Here is a 6,000-nt window from a genome sequence, read left to right as displayed (position 1 = left end):
CAATCAATAACCAAAGCATTGATTGTTTAAATCACTGCTTTGGAATCTGCAACGTAACATTTGTCCGAAAACCTGTCCCGTGGCTTAGTGACTACGACGATCACCTTCCACGCCAAGACTGGGAGGTGACCCCATCAGTTCACCAATTGGAACACCGGCACCGGTGTTTTCCCTGGGTTTCCTTCGAATGCTGTGAGGCAAATGGCGCACAGTGCCCTGTGAAGTCGGCCTAGGACGCACAATCCCCCCCCCCCCCAAACTCCGAGCAGCATGCCGCTTCATCGGTAGGGAAAGGGAACGGAATCTTTTTCGGTTCCGTTACCACCTCCGTTACTAGCCCTTATTTGTTTCTGTTTCAGTTACGGTTACCACCATTGTTGCTCTCGTTTCCGTTACGTTGCCGTTTCGCTTTTCGGTACCGCCCCACCCCCAGCTTTTTGTTTGCCTTCTTTCTTTTCTTTCCTTTTTTATATATATGTAGTTGAGACCGTGACAAAACTTAATTCCTCTACGTTCTGAAGTCTATTTTAAGGGTTCCAGGGATACATGCACATAAGAGACAACGTTTATTCAAAATACACATAGTATCTTGATAGTATTTTTGACGTGATTTCTGTGAACAGCTAATATGAACACGGTTTTCAGGAATGTTACTCACGCTTGCAACTTCCAAGTTACCATAAGCGTATAAGAACTATGCTTATTCTATTTACCCTATTTTCCGGTGCATAACGCGCGCCCCTAAAAACGGTCCGAATTTGAAAAAAGTTCAATGTACTATTACGCGCACCGGGGCATAACGCGCACCGCGATGTTGCTACAAGCTTCTGTGCTACCACCAGTGTACACAATAAACCAAGGCGGTGTATCAGATATGCATTTGAATTATTTGAAGCACATTTAGTCAAAGAAAAGCCGTTATACTCCGATGCAACAGAGTCGGTGTCATATAGTATACTTCAGTCGCCTCTCCGCTTTCGGTTTCGAGTCCCTTCTCAATCACGCCAGCCTTCTGAAATGAATTCAGGATCATTGACCTTAAGCAACATCATTAGCTTTTTATGAAGTTCGGTGCCCTTTTGCCGGTTTTGTCAACTGACCCTAAGAGACTTGGGAGAAAGTCACAGGTCACAGGACACCCTGGAAGAGGCTAGAATTTGTACGTCACCAACCTGAAAAAGAACTCCGCAGGAAAATATTTCCGTGTATAACGCGCACCGTTAGATAACGCGCAGGAGCTCTTCAGAGCACTTTTTTACTGTATAACGCGCGCGTTATACACCGGAAAATACAGTACTGTATACTACTTACTTAAATGCTCCAGTTTGATAGTTCATTTTAGTTTTAGTTCTTCAGTTAATGTTAGTTTGCATCATTGAGGTTTATTTCATAAATTTATCTACATGATACGGTAAAGAACTATAATTCCGGTCCTGCGGTACCCGAGTTATTACCGCAAATTATTATCGTTTTCGTTTCTGTTTCAGGTATTCTAAGTGTACGATATCCCCGTTTCTGTTTCTGCTACCGTTACCTGCTATATTTCCGGTATAATACCCCCCGTTTCCGTTTCTGGTACCTTTCCCTGCCGGTAGGCAGAATGCTCGACACTCGACAGTATCAGGCCACGAACGAACCAACCGGTACAAAGTTGGACGTGACGGACGGAAGACGCAGTTGAAACTGAACTGAGAACAACAACAACAACAATAAATGAAGAAGTGATGATGACATGGGATGTTTCCCCGTGGTAGCCACAGGACACTACCCCATTTCACAGTGGTTAATATGAGAGGATGAATTATGGTGAGAAGGAAGCAACGACAGGTCGGAGTTCTGTTTAGAGCTCTTCAAGGAGTCCAGTGGCCTGCATGAAAACAAAAAGGGAGCGAAGAGCCCGGCACTGATGTTCAGGGGAGCTCCATGGGCCAAGTACTTTGGACAAGCTGAATGGTCTATGGTCGAGGAGTTCAAGTTGGCGTCGAAGTACCCGGCGTTCACACGTGTACCGCTCACAGTCCTCGATGATATGGGGGATCGTAGCTGGGGTGCGGCAAGCTAGGCACAGCGCCGTGTTACTGTAACCCAGCTTAGCACGGAACGCAGGGGTGAAGGCGACGTTGAGTCGTAGACGCCGCAGGAGTGTCGTAAAGCTGCGAGGGAAGCCACCTGGCATCCTAAATTATAATGACGGGTCCACTGCATGGAGGAGCGACCATTGAGTGATGTCATGCAGCCATTGCTGGCGGGCCAAGGGTGACACCAACGCAGACAAGTAGGAGCGCCTATCCCCGTTGGAGAGGATAATGGGCAGGGCTCTGGAGATACGGTGGGCCGCAGCAGCCGCCAAATCTGCCTCTTCGTTGCCCTGAATGCCGGTGTGGCCGGGGACCCACTGTAGGGTCACCCGGTGTCCCTGTTCGCTCAGAACCCTGAGCGCCGTCAGGATACTAACAACCACCGGGGCCAACGAGCCGCGGATGCCCATGGTTCCTACACATTGCAGGGCTGATTTTGAGTCGGTGTATATCACCCAGGAACGGGGAGGGTACTTTGAGACAGACTTTAGAGATAACAAGATGGCATACAGCTCCGCAGAGCTCGACGAAGTGCGATGTGACAGGCGGAACCCACATGATAGTGACTCCTCCGGTATGACAAAGGCAGCGGAGGAGCCATCCGACGTAGACGAACCATCTGTGAACACAGCCGTGCGGCCTCTGTAGTTTGTATCCATCATTTCCAAAGTAGACTGCTTGAGAACCGAAACGGGGATCTGGCTCTTCGGCCCCAGGAGGCCAGGGATGTGTGTCGAGAGGGATGGGCTCGGCAGTGTCCATGGTGCCACTGAAGGGGCGGTCGGGGCAACAGTGAAGTCAGGGATGTTTCCAGATGTTGCTGTAACACATAGCGAGAGTTTACTGTTCTTCCGCCTACGTAGCTTTTGAACCAGAGGATGACGCCGGTGGTGAGCGAGCAACCGTAGGTAGTGTCGGATGGTTTCTCTTCGGCGGAGGACATCGAACTGAGAAACCCATCGAATAGGAATGGGATTCTCTACCAGCGAATCCTAAGGCATCGATTCTCAACACATGTACAGCTTCGTGGAACCAACGAGAACGGCGATATGGGCTAGTTGGTACACAGGACGGGTGATTCCAGAGCATAACGCGGACGGGAACGTACAGGAGACAGGCACTGGCTCCATGGAACAAAGGCCATGGAACGTCCTTCCAACATGCTTGTTTGATAGGGAAATATAAACAGGGAACTGTTCAGGCGTTCTACTCGCCTTGCAATCGAAAGGCGTCCCAGAAGTTATCGGCCTAATCCAGAAAGAAGAGGTGGCCGAGGTGGTTACCAACGCAGTCCCTGCCAACGACCAGTCACTTCACCCAATGATAGTGCATTGCTTGGATCAATGTGGAGAAGAAACGATATTGGAGAAGATATATGGAAGTTCGATGAGGCGAGATCTGGAGAGTATGGCGTAGGGGGGGGGGGGGGCACAGAAAGTCCGCACGAGTGCACGGTAGCCATCGCATTGTCCCGGTCAGAGGGGTGATCTACATCTGTCACTTTTGTAAGTACCTTCAAGCGGTCGCTTATGGTAAAATCACCATCTTGACCTGGTCACAACGTCATTTTGAGGTCATGTGACTTTATTTACATGTCGTTTTAGCGCTTGCCGACATGTTACCGTTGGCATAAGAGCAAGAGATGAACGTATTTTGCCGGCGTAAATTATACGGTGCCTCTTATACACAACATGGTAGCCTATTCCACCGAAATATGAGTACATCGCACCGGCTGCAGAGCGAACGCCGGTATCGTTATCACATCTTTGGGTGTGGTCAGCGGTACGGGGCCTCATGTACGGCGCACAAAAACAGCAAACGCGGTGTTTACAACGGTTTGGCCGCCGATCACGGGTGCAGCCACGCGCATATTGGCGTTTGCAATGACGCGTGGCTAGGACCTGTCCAGGATGCATTGTGTTCGTCTGGTATAGGCTATAATGTCTAATGGACCGATATAGGGCACCTGTGGTCCTGGCGGAGCATGCCGCGTCGTTCGGCCTACAGGTGAGAAATGAACCTTCATAATTTCTGTGTGGTCATCACGATGCCCGTTCTGCTTGGAATTGTGAACATCTGTGATATCTGTATGCATTTCGAATTGCCGTGTGTCATTAAACCAGTTGCTGATACGGTTTATTTTTCTCTGTTCTCGTCTTGTATTGTTGGTCTGGGCGATTGGTATGGTTTCGTCAGGAAAAGTGAAGCTTTGGTTAGGCTCGTGACTTTGGAATGTCTGTTTCAACTGTTCGGAATACAACGCCAACAAAGTGCGCATGTAAACGCACCATGGCTAATTATTGTGCACTGCTTATTATTCATACCGCTGGTGGCGCCTCTGATGTCATTTGTTTAGAATCGTAGTAGTTCGCGCAGCGGTCTGTCGGTCGCGCAACGGTAGTACTGGCGCTCACGCCCTTAGGGTGCCTGAATACTAGGGAGCTATTATTCAGGCACCATACTATCTTGGCGCCTTTCTAAAGACGTGAGGGCCTATGCGGGTTTCACTACCTGTCTACATATACGGGTACATTGGAGTGCCTGTGACCTATGATAGGGTTTCGTGCCTGTGAACGCATTCCTTCTGTATCAGGCCGAGAACTTCCGGGACGCCCCTCGTACAAGACGACATTGACTGCTAGAACGGCACTCATCGCCGAGTCACGTATTTTCTCTTTATTCTTTCCCACTATGCGGAAGCGTATATCGTCCGCGTAGATTGTTACTTCTACGGCATACGGAGTAGAACGGATTTTTCTTAGAATTCTATTCACGGTGAAGGTAAGTGGCGTTGGGGAGAGTACGCACCCCTGAGGGACCCCACGTTGAAGAGGTTTCTATATAGACACATCTAACGTTCTGACCGATAGGGAGTTGGCAAGATTCCTCAAGAGACGCCATTTGGGCCTGGCTTCCGTTATCGCGTGCGTGTTGAGTGCTTTACAGAGGGTATGCCTTTTTCATACTGCGTCTGCCGTGCATCTAACTTTCCCTACAATGTGACCTGGAAAAGGATAACGTAGCTCTATATGCCAACGACCGTGTCTTCTTTACCATCAAATAATTTCTCAACGCGCGAAGTTAGGGCAACGGGGAACTATATGAAGACAACTGCGCAGGCTGGTCAATTCGGCGTATCGGATATTGAGCAATAGACGATTTCAGGAAATCCTAGTGCTCATTGCGCACGCGTTGCATCCTGGGAGATTATTGTCATGAGGAAGGGAGAACAGTCTTTCACGTTTCGTTTCCGCTGACCTTGACACCTCGTGGACAATTGGCCGAGAGAGGAGAAATCGAAACAGCTTGGAGACCTCCTCCTCCTTTCTGATAAGCAAGTTCCCATAGTTCAAAGCAGCGCTAAGCTCTCTGGGATTTTCTGAAGTCGGCTATTCACCAAACTGCCTTCACTGTGCGCGGCCCAGCTTATTGACATGTCGTCTGAGGACCGAGAAACGCCTATGTAAGCTTCAGCCTACCATGGTGACGTGCTGCCCTTCGTTATGTCCTGTACGTGACGTAGCAATCAGAATGGGATACCCTGAGCCATTTTATTTTATTTATTTTATATGCAATACTGTTTATGCGCCAAGAAAACCTGAATCATCATCATCTGCAATACTGTTAGACCCAATGGGGCCGGACTACGCGGATGTTGTTGCCATAATCAGCCCTTTTGTGAATTTTTCCCAACTTGTAACTTTCTTCGTGTTCTGGGACGAAGTATTCCGACGGGGAGGCGATAGTATTATGGGTAAATGGACCGATACTCATGCGTCTGGCTCGGTTGTTCAGCGCGAGGAGTGTCAGCGCTACTCGGGGTGAGATCGATGACGTTCTTGTAGGGTGTACCTGTAAGAATCTGGGTGCAGGGTGCCATCGCCAGTCGAAAGCTGGCTGTGTGTTCCACTCTTTCATCTCC

This window comes from Ornithodoros turicata, chromosome 1, assembly GCF_037126465.1.
Source record: "Ornithodoros turicata isolate Travis chromosome 1, ASM3712646v1, whole genome shotgun sequence".
Classification (NCBI taxonomy): domain Eukaryota; kingdom Metazoa; phylum Arthropoda; class Arachnida; order Ixodida; family Argasidae; genus Ornithodoros; species Ornithodoros turicata.
The sequence above is the reverse complement of the archived record's forward strand: the minus strand, read 5'-3'. Positions refer to the sequence as shown.